This window comes from Monomorium pharaonis, chromosome 1 (genome assembly GCF_013373865.1).
Source record: "Monomorium pharaonis isolate MP-MQ-018 chromosome 1, ASM1337386v2, whole genome shotgun sequence".
Lineage (NCBI taxonomy): Eukaryota > Metazoa > Arthropoda > Insecta > Hymenoptera > Formicidae > Monomorium > Monomorium pharaonis.
The window spans coordinates 17,785,433-17,798,538 of NC_050467.1; the positions used below are offsets into that span (position 1 = coordinate 17,785,433).

Here is a 13,106-nt window from a genome sequence, read left to right on the forward strand (position 1 = left end):
TTTATATAACGATGCACGAAGATCGTCAGCCGTGCGTTGCGATGTACTATGCAAACAATGCGTATACATATTTATATACGCTACCGTCCGGGGGTATCGCGCCGATAAAATCTCCGTTATGATGAGAATGGCGCGATGGCATGGCGGAATATTTGAATGGCATTTAACCGGGCGAGCCTAGGTCGGACTTTACGACGAACGTCAAGGCGGGAGGGGGGGGGGGGACCGACGATTAAACTTCTATATGCCGTTCTAATTTCGGAACTTCCTCCTGGCCAGACGCGACCGGGAAAGTCTGTCCGCCCGCCCGTCCGTCCGTCCGTAAGTTTATCGCGCGCGAGTCGCCGTAATTTGAGTCGACGATACGGGATGTCTTTTATCAGCCGTTGGCAGCCGGCTTTAATTCTTCACGTTATCGGCGCGATTAATGACGCGCGGGCACAATGCGTAATACCACGACGTGTGTGTGTGTAATACGCGTATATACGTGCAATCCGCTCGCGCATCTGTGATTACATCGAAACGCGTAATCCGGATGCGTTAAAGTCAGCTCGCAAAATCGAGATGAAAATTATAGGCTGCAACGCGCGCCTGCTGTACGCACTCGCACGCATACGGAGCCGCGCGCGTGAATAGTCGCCGTTCATTCATGGAACTTCGAACTTCTTCGTGTGCCGCGATTCGATTAGGGCATCCACTCCGGCTGGCCGGAGTTCTTTCGGGTGTCTCTCCTATAGCCCGCGCTTGCCAACGATATCCGCCGTGTGCCGATCGAACTTTCCGACTGTCAGAAACATCGCGCACGTGCGCCTAGCTGTCAAACGCATGTTTTGCTTGAAGCACGCCGGAGAGACGCGAGGATTAAACGACGGCGACGCTACGTGTATTACTATACGCTGGATCCAATTGACACGAATCGTCCAACGGCGAACGTATACTTCATTATACCTATTTACGAGCTTTCCTCGCGAGCGCGCGCTCCCCCCCCCCCCGCTCCCCCCAGGACGTTTTCCTCCCTCCCCACCCTCACGTATACTTTTTATACTCGGAAAAATCCGGTCGCAGCTTGTACTTTATCTCTCCCCTTCGCCGGTAAACTTCACCTTCTCCACGGCGCCGTATCTCGGTGCAACATCCAATTCCATTAAAACTTACCGTAAAAGAATTTTAAGCTCTTTCACGTACCGCCAACTTTAATGACGCATGACGCAAACGAGGCGTGCTTCGTTTACATATAGAAAGAAATTCACAATCGCATCACGATTGCGGTTTTTCTCGAAGGAATTTCAACGGAGAGAAGACCGTAAGACGAGAACTGTTAAGACCGCAGTTTACAGAGGGGAATCCCTCGCTCCCTCGCGCGCGCGAGCGAGCGAGCGAGCGAAAAAGGAGCGGATGTCGTACCGTCGGATAATTCAGAACGCGAAGTCTCCCATTTCCCTCTTCTTCCCTTTACTCGTTCGCCGAGGGATTGCCGCGCAAGTGGAGGCAGTTCGTCGGCGTTCAGCCGCGAACAAATCCGCCCGTCGCCTACGCCGAGCGAGCGAGAGGGATCCGTGTTGCGCGCGTCATCCCTCGGATTGCGCGGGATAATTCTCTCATTCTTCAGGAACTCACACAGAAGTCCATCTCCGGCGAGGCGCGCTGATGCATCCCCGCGCCGCCGCCGGAGCAAAACGCGACCGTCGGGTTGCGCGACGTCGCGCAACGTATCCGAATGCACGTATGCACGCACGCACGCACGCACGCACGAGGATCACGTCGTGCCACTGCCGCGGCGTACTGCGTTTATTTCCGTCGACGGAAACGTGACACCCGCTCTGCTGCACTGCGTACGGGAGCTCCCGGACCCGTCGCTCCCATTCAAGAGTCGCCGGCGGACTGCGAGCTCGCACCGTGTCGAGATATGGGAGTGGTGGAAGCGTGGGAGACGCGGGATCGAGGGGGATGTAGTACTGCGTTCGCGGCGAGTGGGAGAGAACGACTGTGTGGAGTACAAGGGATGAAGGGAGCGTGAGTGAGATGCATGGAGAGAGTAAGAAAGAGAAGTGGGAGCGAGAGGGAGGGAGAAAGAAAGAGAGAGAGAGAGAGAGAGCAGGGACAGGGATGCAGTTACGGGGAAGACGTGGTCCGAACGGAGAGCGAGCGAAAGCATCGCGTTCGGGGGAAGAGAGAGACGGAGAGGGAGAAGCGACGGACGAAGAAAGAACGACGGCGACGAAGAAGCGCGGATGCCCTAAGCACCCGGACGACGAGGAGGAAAAAGAAGGACGGGGAGTGAGAGAGGGACGAGGACAGCTGCGGGAGTGACAAAGTTGGCGAACGCGATATCCTTCCTTTCTCTCGCTCCGACAACTTCTTTTTCACCTCTCTCTATTCTCCGCCGTCCTTCTCCACGCTTCCTCCGTCCCTTTTACCTCCATTTCTCTCGGCCGTTTCATTCTTCTCGCTCGTATCTGACAGTTTGCACCCTTCGCTTCCTGCGCTCCGTTGTACGCGCCATTTTTTCCTCCACCAGCTCGCTCTTTAGACACATTTCGCGATCTTTTCTCCGGACGTTCTCGCGAGCACCGGCTCATCTTTCTTACTTTACGCGCCTCTTCAGCAGCAACACACTCGGGTGCGCGTAGATCGCGTAAGCGCAAAAGGATTACTTGCACCGCGGAACGCTACGATTGTCGTTAGGAGATTTCTTCGGCGAGAAGTTCATGCTTTCTTCGATTATAGACTGTGCAAACAACAACAAATTTCATATATGGACTTGCACATAAGAAAATATGTGTGTATACAATATATACTTCTGTGTATGTGTGTGTGTGTATAATATAAGAAAGAATTTTTAAAAAATTGTTCTTGTTTTCTTCAACACCCAAAAATGATCAATTTGACTTGATATCGCTTTTCTGAATATGATTTATTACAACATTTTCACGGTGATTTATCATGAAACTTCTTTATTTTTAAAAAATTGTATTTATTAGCAAAGACAATATTACTCAATTTTTTTAAATCTAATTTTTTAACTTTAAGGATTTTTCAAATGTAAGAATTATTGATTATTCAAATATAACATCAGTCTATATAAAATTAGAACTTTTACAAACATCTTCATCTGCTGCTGAATATCGTTCCGTGTGTACCTGACTACTGTATTTTGTAACAGAATTTCGAGAAATAATGCGAATGCACCGAGCTGCATTCCTGCAGTTTCTGCGTAACTGCCGCGAATGCTTCAAATTGTGAGTGGACAAATTATCTACCTCTGAGTGTACCAGTAGTATTAAGGGTATTACCTTCGTCCATAGAATAAGCATGCAGGTAAATAAGTGCTGCTGGATAATTATTCTATGTACACTGCGTATGCTAAAATGATAGAACAGACGTTTCATATTTCGTATGTGTAGTTCGAATATTTAAAGTAAATTTATCTTTTTTTTTTTTTTTATTCAACTTTGACAGAAGAACAGACATTTTGTCGATAGAGAAAATAAATTTTTATTTTTGGTTAATGTTTAGTCAAAGATAAATCGAGATAAAAATTGTTTCTACGATAAAAAATCAATTTTAACGTTTGAGCTTTTTTGAAATTCAAGAGCTTTTCTTGTCAAAATGAAGGATGTTTTGTGTACAGGATTTGTTTCTGTATATCCATTTACTGATGTATTTTGTTACATACTGTATATATTTACATTTAACTTATCCAACTCATATACAATAGTTTCTAACCACTGCCCAATAGCATCAAGAACTTTCAGGTTTGTAAATAGAATATCAGAATTAAAATTTGTGATAAAATAACAAGAAATTAGTTGCTATATACACGTCTTAATGTTAACATCAATAAGGTCCGTAATTTAAAAATTGTAAGAAAAATTTCTGTAAAATTGTCATTGATACACATAAGTCGTTGTCAAAATTTTGAATTAAAATTGAAGATATAAGAATCACATAAAGAATATCTAAGAATATAAAAGACAAGAGATATAATAAAAAACATTTTTATTACATAAAAGAATTAATGAAGAAATATTTGGAATAAAAAGAAAATGGACAAAACTTTAAAGTCTTATACGTAAGTTTTTATCAAAAATAGCGGTTTGTATAAAAGTTTATGTGTAATAAAAGCGATCACAAATGCACAATCATATGAAACAACTTATATCTAAGTAATATCTCGTAAAATTCGATATTACAGATTGAGTTTTCTACTCAATACGCTTGACTCGACTCATGGGGGTAGTTTGAAGTGGGCCAACAGGGATGAACAGGGAGTATTATAAGAAAGTTTTTAAAGGACTTACAAGTTTGGTTTCAAGGTGAAAAGTAACGACGTACTGGCATAATGCACACATCGCAAACAAAATAACTACTAAGATTATAAGCTAATTAATACTTTTAACTAATTATTAAGATTCTAGAAAAAGAAACAAGTTGTTTTTAAATTTAAAATAAATATTCTCGATGAGCACTCGTCTAAAATTTGAAAAATATTTTAATCATATATTGTTTACATACAATTTTACAATAATTAATTATAATTACAATTGGGTATTCATACTTTTGGTTTATATAATATAAAAAGTATACAAATCGTTATTATTATTAAATTCAGTTTGTATAAATGAGCAGGTTAAAATTTAGTTTTTATCGATCGTTAAACTGGCAAACTGTTCGCATTATAAACGTTAATTTTAACTTTCCTAGCGTATTCACGCATTCACGCGTTCACGCGTCATTAACGCACGTACGCAGTTATTATTTCACATTGTTGCATTTTGAACTTTTGTTCAAAACAAGTCTGTTCACAAATATTTCTACTAAAATGTAGCTTTATAAATTTCCATCCCAATAAATTCGACCTTCGAAAATGATTATTGAATTTTCATAGATCGCTGGTTTAAATTGGATTTTAGTTCTATGTGAATTTGCTCAAAAAACTTTGTACGTTACTGTAATATTGTTCTTAGCAGATTCTCAATTTCAAGACTTTAATTTCTTTAGTCTATTACTATTATTCGCTTTGCCCGTCTCTGTTAGCTTTAATAATAGAAAGATAAACGAAATTAAAAGCGTTAATTGAAAAAGAAGTATAGAAATGCTTTGGTCAAAACAATAAAGTAAATTTGCTTAGAAAAGTAGAAATAGAATTTGAGATTGTTCTTAGCTAATTTAGATAGTTTGAGATAATTATATATATATAATTCTATTAAAAATAATAATAAATATAATTATATATAAAATATATTAGTATTATAATTTTTAAATGTACATTTTAAATTAATTATAGAATTGTTTTGTTTAATAAATAAATAAAAAGCAAACGTATTCTTTGCTGTAGAATATCATAACTTTTTTACACACTACTATGGGATTTCCTTTGAAATTACATATCTTTCCAGTCTGACTCTCGTCACATTCTTTATTACACGGACACTTTGTTTAAGGCGCTCTGTATTCCACATGCGTCGCAGTATTATTATTCCAAAAATGTACCGGGCATATCGAAGTATACCCTTTATTACAACCACAGCTGATAGAAAAATCTGACATAACCGACCCTTCGGTAGATTTTTGACTGCCAAAGCTCGTCCTTCTTAATACACAAAGGTTTCCCTATATTGGGACGAATGAGATAAAGGCTATTAAAAAAGGTCTGCAAGACATCATTTGACATATGGAAAATATGTACATGATGTCTATCTTGATACTTTATAATAAAATAAATTATATTATTTTTTTATATGAATTTAGAAATCTTTATCTTTTTCATTCTACGTATTCGTATTTTATAAGTGTAAGTATTTAAAAAATTGTCATAATTGTTTTGCAAAGATTCGAAAATAATTCTCAGTACTACTGCTTTGAATCAACATTAATCAATTTTAATATCCATCGATTAAAAATTTGAAATTTTTAATTAAAGAAAACCATTCTTGGGTAATTTAAAGACATAAAAAACACAAAATTAGTTTTATAATATTTTGCAGATATCATAAGCACACTAAAACAATTTAAAAAGTATTAAAATTGCTCGTGAATTCTTCTGTCACAGTTAATTCTTTTTTCGTAAATCAACGTAAAAAATAACGTAAAAAATTTTATTTTGAAAAGTTAAGCTATTAGATGCCTGTAATAGATTAGGCGACTCTACGTACAGTTTGTCCGTTGTAGCCTATCGGTATGGAAATACACTATGAATTATCAAATATAAGAACATTGGTGAGTTCGCAGCATGAATTTTCCATGAAATGTTGACTAAAAAGCTTGGCTAAAATTAGGACGGTGGCCAATTACTGTACTGTCTTTCGGCTCACAACATTTTTAGCGTTGAAAAGGAAACTTGTATATTATTAATATCGTTATGTTTTTTTCAAAACGTTAATAGAGTTTGATAAAATATTAAAGTCTGTATATTAACGCTAAATTTTGTAAATTTTTTACGGAAACAAAAAGAGATAGACAAGTTTATAAAAATGTAAGGATTGTAATTTTCCTTATTTTTGGGATTTAAATTTTATTTAAAAATTATATAAAATGGCGTTACGATTCAAATGCAAAACACGTAATGACTACATCTTAAAGATGGCTCAACTGATCGATTTACAATTTTATTTTGTTTATTATAGATACTATGGAGAAAAGATATTTAAATGAGAGTATTAAAATTGCATTTCCTACATAGAGACTAGTTTAAAATTTTAATAAAACACAATTTAGGGAAACTTGAACAGCAATGCCATTTTATATCACTTCTTAATAAAATGTAAATATCAAATATAGAAAAATATGGTCTTGAAAATAGAATAAACAGCCTTTTTTATCATTGCTTTTTCGAAAAAAGTATACCTTTAATGATTAATGTTTTTCACGATCAATGTATTTTATAACTATTTATTACATGTACATGTTTACTGTACGTTTATATAATATAAATATAAAAGTAAAGAGACCGCGGTAAAACGGACTTTAAGGACCGAAAAAGGATCATGTCGCAATGAGAAATGTTTCAGGTGAAATCTTTTTCCAATCGAAGAGCTTTTCATAAATCTTTTTCATAAATCAGTGTCGCAGTAACATTTTTCTTGTCCATTCATTTCGATGACTCATTTATTTGTAGCTTCAACATTAATAAAGAGCGTTACTTTTTTTCTTAATAAAACACTTCTTTATGCTTTGGTCAATGTACCGCGGTCAATGTACCTGAAAAAAAGTGACGCGAGAGCGTGTAATAAAATTATTATGTCGCTCAATCAAGAAAATCGGTGCCGCACGCGCGCGCGTGGAGCGGAAACGTTTCGAAAGTTACAAAAGCAAATATCCCCGGTGGTGCTTGTGGCATTTCGCGCTTATCTCGCGCGTATTAAACCCACCCCCCCGGCTTTTTCCCCGTCTTCGTGCCCGGCGTCCCAGTGTCGCGTGGGTGTCACGTGCAGCGCAAAAACTTACGCTGCCGGGAGCGACTACCGGACTCATTCGGCCGGAAGTACCGGACATCGAGTGAAATACGATTGCCCGCACCGGCGCGGCGCGAACGTACGGCGCGGATGGGAAGAATGTAGGGGGAAGGGGAAGAGGAAGAGGGACGCCGGATCGCAGGATATCGGATGGTCGAGGTTGCAAGGTTGAAAGAGGGAAGCTGAAAGAGATATACCTGGACAGAGACAGATAGGGGGGGAGAGGGACGCGCGGGATCATCTCCATGCACGCGGCGGCACTTGCGTATTCTCCCCTTTTCGCTTTGTTTAACCGGATATCGCCGGTTCGGCCAGCAGTTGTTATTTACGTCGGGCGATGAATAACAATGAACGGGAGCGTATATTAAACGTATCTATAAATTTGAGCGGGGGCGTGACAATTTTCGCTAGGAGAGAAACGGCCGGCGAGGGGGGAAGATGGGCGCGTCGATGGCGGCGACGGCGACAGCGGTGGCGACCGCAGTGATGGCGTTGGGAGAGCGCATGCATGGCATGCATGCATACGGCGAGCGAAAGAGAGAGAGAGAGAGAGAAAGAGAATGCATTAAAAACGGTCGTTGACGGAACGACGGAGGAGCGGACGCGCAGATAGTGGCTATCCGACTGATCGTTTTCCACCCTCGTTCACTCGCCCGCTCGTGTCCTCCGTCGCGTGTTCACGAGCATTTTCACACCAACAAGCACGACGAACGCGTGCTGGCATTGTTCGGGCTAGACAGGCGTTCGCGCACGTTCGCGCTCCTTTCCCCTTTTCCCCCCCTCATACTTTTCCTCACCTCTGTATAATGTCGATTTCTGGGGAGACCGGAGAACAGTGGGCAAAAAGCGCGCGGGAGGAAGAGAGATCGAGTCGGAAGACAGCCACCTGAATGCTCGCCATTAACTGTAGTTTGGATGTACTACGGCCGAATAAGAAAAGCGAAACGATTGTGCCACAATTGTCCGAAGGTGTAGTATCGCAAAATCGAATTGGCGCTGAAATTGGCACGGGAATCGAAAATCTAAATAAAAGATAAAGCAGCACTGATTTGCGAGACTTCGGTTTCTCAACATCTGAATGGTTGGTGATTTGTATGACGCATTACATGTTGAGATAAATAAAAAGTTGAAAATCAAAAGGACATTGTCCAAAAATACGTAGAATGTAAGTTTAGGATGTCGGTTCATCAATAAAATCTCGTGGAAATTTCTATGTGATGCACTGATTGAAAAATATATTATATTTGAGATTGTAATTGTATAGTAAAATAATTATAGTAAACAATGTCGCTTTTATATTAACTATTACAATAATATTAGTAATAATAATCATAAACTTATAGCGATACTTACTATTAAAAAATTGTACTACAAATTAGCTTGAAAATATAGCATATGGTTATTTTTATTATTACAGTAATAATTACGATAAAATAATATTCCTAACTACAATTATTTTACTATGCAATTATAGTCGCAAATACACATATTTGCGACTATAATTTTTTATCGGCGTGGGTAACAGAAAATGTAGCATTTTCCGAAATGACGTGATAAAACTTGAGAAATCGCAATCAAACTTTGAACGTTTTTTTTAACTTGTTTTATACATTGGAATAGTCTTTTTATCACTGACTTTTTATAGCATCTGATGCAATGATTAGAAATCATACCCAATATCATGACTCTATATGTAAATAATTTTAGAACATTATTGTTAATAAAATATAATCCATCTTTTTGCCATTCTCAAATCTTTCAAAGACTAAGTTCTGTCATTTTTGGAAATATTAATACTTTTTAATATTAATAATTTTCTATTATCTATCATAAAATTTATTGCATAATTTCCCTCAAATTTTATTGATTACCAAAATTATGTAAAATTATGTAAAAAAAAGTTGTAAAACCAAGTCAAAGGATAATCATTAAGAAGGTATTTAAAAAATAAACAAAAATAATTTATTCGTATTAATTTCATTCCAAAATAAGTATGCTGCGATGTAGTTTACGGATTATTTATATAGTACTCAGTGTCGTTAAGCCACCCATGTAATAGTTCGACATTGTAAATTGGATTTGCGTTCATTTAAACTTTTCATCTCAGAATGATTCCGACAACACGAAGTTGACATATGGAGATTCTATTGGCGGCCGTCCGCGTAATCATCGAGCCCTCCCCTCGGTATCGCCGGACCCGTTGTTGATAATTGCGAGCCATTGTAAACGTTGCGAACGTGCGAGGAAAGAGCAGCAATTGTTTAGCCCCGTTTGCGGCGGTCAGTATTCAAAATCGTCGTGCGTCCGAGGTTACAAAACGAATATTAACTCGCACAATATTTTCGCAAGGTACTTCATGAACGTATTTCACCGCTGCGCCCGCCGAAATCAGACCGATGAAATTTCGCCGATCTCATCCCCCACCTTCTCATCCTCCCGCCCTCCGGCGATCGTGTCTCGTCGCGCGGTATAGACGAGCCACCCCGCGTTGAATATTGATGTAACATCGTGTGTCGTCGAATGGAACGTCACGATGAAAGAACGTGCGGATCTGTGTGTTCGACATGTAGATTAGGGAAACTGATTTTATTATCATAGAAAAAAAAAATCATTTTCTAATCTAAATTAAAAGTCTTCACTTTCCGAAAAATCTTTATTATTATTTAATCCTTATTGAAAATCCTATTATTTATCTTTATTTTGCGTTCTCGTATGCAGCAACCGAACTCGAATACCGAAAGAGAGGAAGCGTGATGCACTCACAATCACAGTTTGACGATTAATGTTAACTGGTTTAATTAGATTCGTTCGATAAAAATTATGCATCCATATCGCATAGCCCGCATCGTCGTCGCGGTTTTCTTCTTCTTTTTTTTCTTTTAACGACGAAACGTGCAATAATACATATAAAGTTTGAAAGTAGATATTACGACGCTACTCCGGAAATAACGACGTCGTTACGTCTTAATGTTACGTATTCGTGCGGAGGCTCGTTCCCTTTTATTTCTTTGTTTTTTTTTCCTTCATCCGGACACGGATGTCCGCGGCGGCAGGTCGTGGAAATAAAGCTAGAACTTTCCAGATGAGATAATAAACGGGCGCGGATTATCGCCCGCTGTAAATATCCGGCGCGGCCTGACCATGGTCGTTTCGGTAACATTTATGATGGGTGCGTATCGGGTCGGAGAGCCCCCGTGAAAAATTTGCTCCTAATGCACCGGTCATCTATCAAATACCGCACCAACGTGGGGGGGGAGAATGACGGACGGAACTGTCATTTCGGGAGTTGATCGTGCCACCACGCCCACACACGTGAATTTCACGCCGCTATAAAAGCCACGCGCTGGATGACGCGTTACAAGATATTATAATAAAACATTTAGTCGCCCCCCCTCCCCTCCTCTTCTCTACCACCTCTCCCACGTAAAGTTAAACAAGCACTTTCGGTGACGCGTGTTATCCGCGCGCTTCCCGAAAGGACGATAATAACAACTTTGCCCTCGAGTTTAATGACACGTCGCATTCTTCCTATCGTCGACTTCACGCTTCGCCGTCTCACGTGTCCTTTATATCACAACGCCACTTTTGTCCCCGCGTGCGCGCGCCTATCATGCGAGATACCGTTCGTCGCCCGACTAGATTACCGAGTGGGTCTTAAGAGAGTCCTGTGGCGCTGCTTCCCTTCGCTGCTGCAATAAAGAGGTCTCCGATAACAAAACCAAGAGGAAAATTTCAAGAACCCCCGTCTTACTACGGAGACTCACCCGTCCTCTCTTACCTGCCTCCCACCTCGCGCCCTCTAATTTTTATATCGCAAATTCCTGCTCCTTCCACTCCCGCTCCTTCGTAGTTTCCCCGCATCCCGGGACATTCACAGAGACGGAAGAAGAAGTAATAAGGATCTCGTGTCTTAAGACGACTTAAGGCAACGTGTTTCTTTTTTACTATAGCTCACACTTTTTAGAAGCCCGGTTTAGGGAGGTGTTCCAGTCTGGAGTGCGAGAAACTGGGGTATCTTTTGGGGGATTAAAAATAAACTGCTGCATATACTGTTCCACGCTTTTACATATTTACTTGTATCTACGGGGTGTCCTATGAGGACCATGGCATGCTACGCGTCTGCGTACTCCAGACGCGTGTCGTCTAATTAATCAACTTTATTTGTAACTTAATAACTCATTAAATAATAGTCTGAGCCACAATTGGTAAAGAAACTTTTAATCCAAAATTTCACCCTCTTTTACTCTCTGAAATATTAATTAAGCGTTATGGAACATTCTGTATATTTAATGAGTTTACAAACTTTGATACGTAACTAAATGTTTTATTAGTTTTTAATTATGATTATTATTGTGATATTTCTAAATTAACTATTTTTTTATTTTATTCTTTTATTTTATTTTATTTATCCTACACTGAGACAAATAAGTTGAAATATTGAGAACAAAATATATCTTGATCCTTTCTTCGTTATTTATTGATTATAAAAAAATTGGTTGCCATGATAAAATATATATTTCTGTAAAATATATATTATTTAAAAAGATAGTATCCAGCATAAAAATAAATGGTTTATTGATTAGAAACAAAGTTTTCATTTTGCCATATTTAAATAAATAATTTATTACAAAAAAATACTTAAAATTTTTTTTATGCGACATATTTACTAAAAAAATTTTATTTGTAGAAAATACATCAATTAATAAGAAAAATGAAATATATTTAATAGAAATGTATATTTTGTCAACACACATTCACATTTTTTTACAATTAATAGATATCGACGAAACGTATATGCAAGAAATATTTGGTTTTCAATACTTAAACTTTTTTCTTTCAATGTAGTTTAGATTATAATTACATTTATAGTAATTAAAAAGCCTTTAAAATACTTGAAACAAGTAATATTTACTTAAAATAATCTTCTGTGTACATACAGAAAAAATGTGCACTTGAATTAGATAAATATTGCTTATTTCAAATCCTCCATGAGTTTAGATATCTGTAAATCTATCGTAAATTCGCCACAAGCATATTCATTCGAAACATATCTGAATCCTAATAATTTAACACCTCAATCAAAAATATAAAGTTAAAATAAAAATTCAATTTTGGCTGTTATTTTGACTCTTCTTTGAAACGATTTTATAATTATTAGTACTCTTTGAAAGAGTATAAACTTTTTTTTTATACATATAATAATGCATTTTTCTAAAATCTGTGAGGAGTATATTTTAAGACAATTATCTGAGAAAATACATATTTTTTGTTAAAGATAACCGTTACTTAGTGGAAGGGGAAAAAAAAAGAAGTAAATGAAGTAAATCGCTTCTCTTGGCAAAGTATTTTTCTGTGTGTAGACTAACTTCCTTAATCCTTCCGTTTCGCGCCCTGAGGGCAGGCACAGTTCCGAGCTTGCTCTCATCCTCATTGGCGAGGACGAAACCACACGCGACGTTGCTCTCCTCGTCTGCCAGCCCTCCCCCCCACCCCTCTTCGCGTCTGTATCTTACTTCTTCGCTTTAGCGTGTACAGCGTAATGTCGAATAATAAGCAGCCAAAAGCACCCGGTGTAATATTACGTCGGATCGTGCGGTAGATAGTGCGCCGGTTTCCTCTCGTCTGCTAAGTTCCTTTGCCTAAACGGGGTCG

The 13,106-nt window shown here is 38.8% G+C and overlaps 1 protein-coding gene across 6 annotated transcripts in view; it reads right to left on the bottom strand.

Annotated features, from left to right (window-relative positions):
* LOC105833261 (protein artichoke) overlaps nt 1-13,106 on the bottom strand; it is a 129,344-nt gene that overhangs the window by 95,575 nt on the left and 20,663 nt on the right. The window contains exon 1 of one of the 6 annotated variants that reach the window (XM_036295513.1): nt 1,618-1,899. The exons of 3 other annotated variants lie outside the window; for them this stretch is intronic. The gene's annotated coding sequence lies outside the window, so the exon portion shown is untranslated. 2 more of the 6 variants (XM_036295512.1, XM_036295515.1) reach the window with 2 other exon arrangements.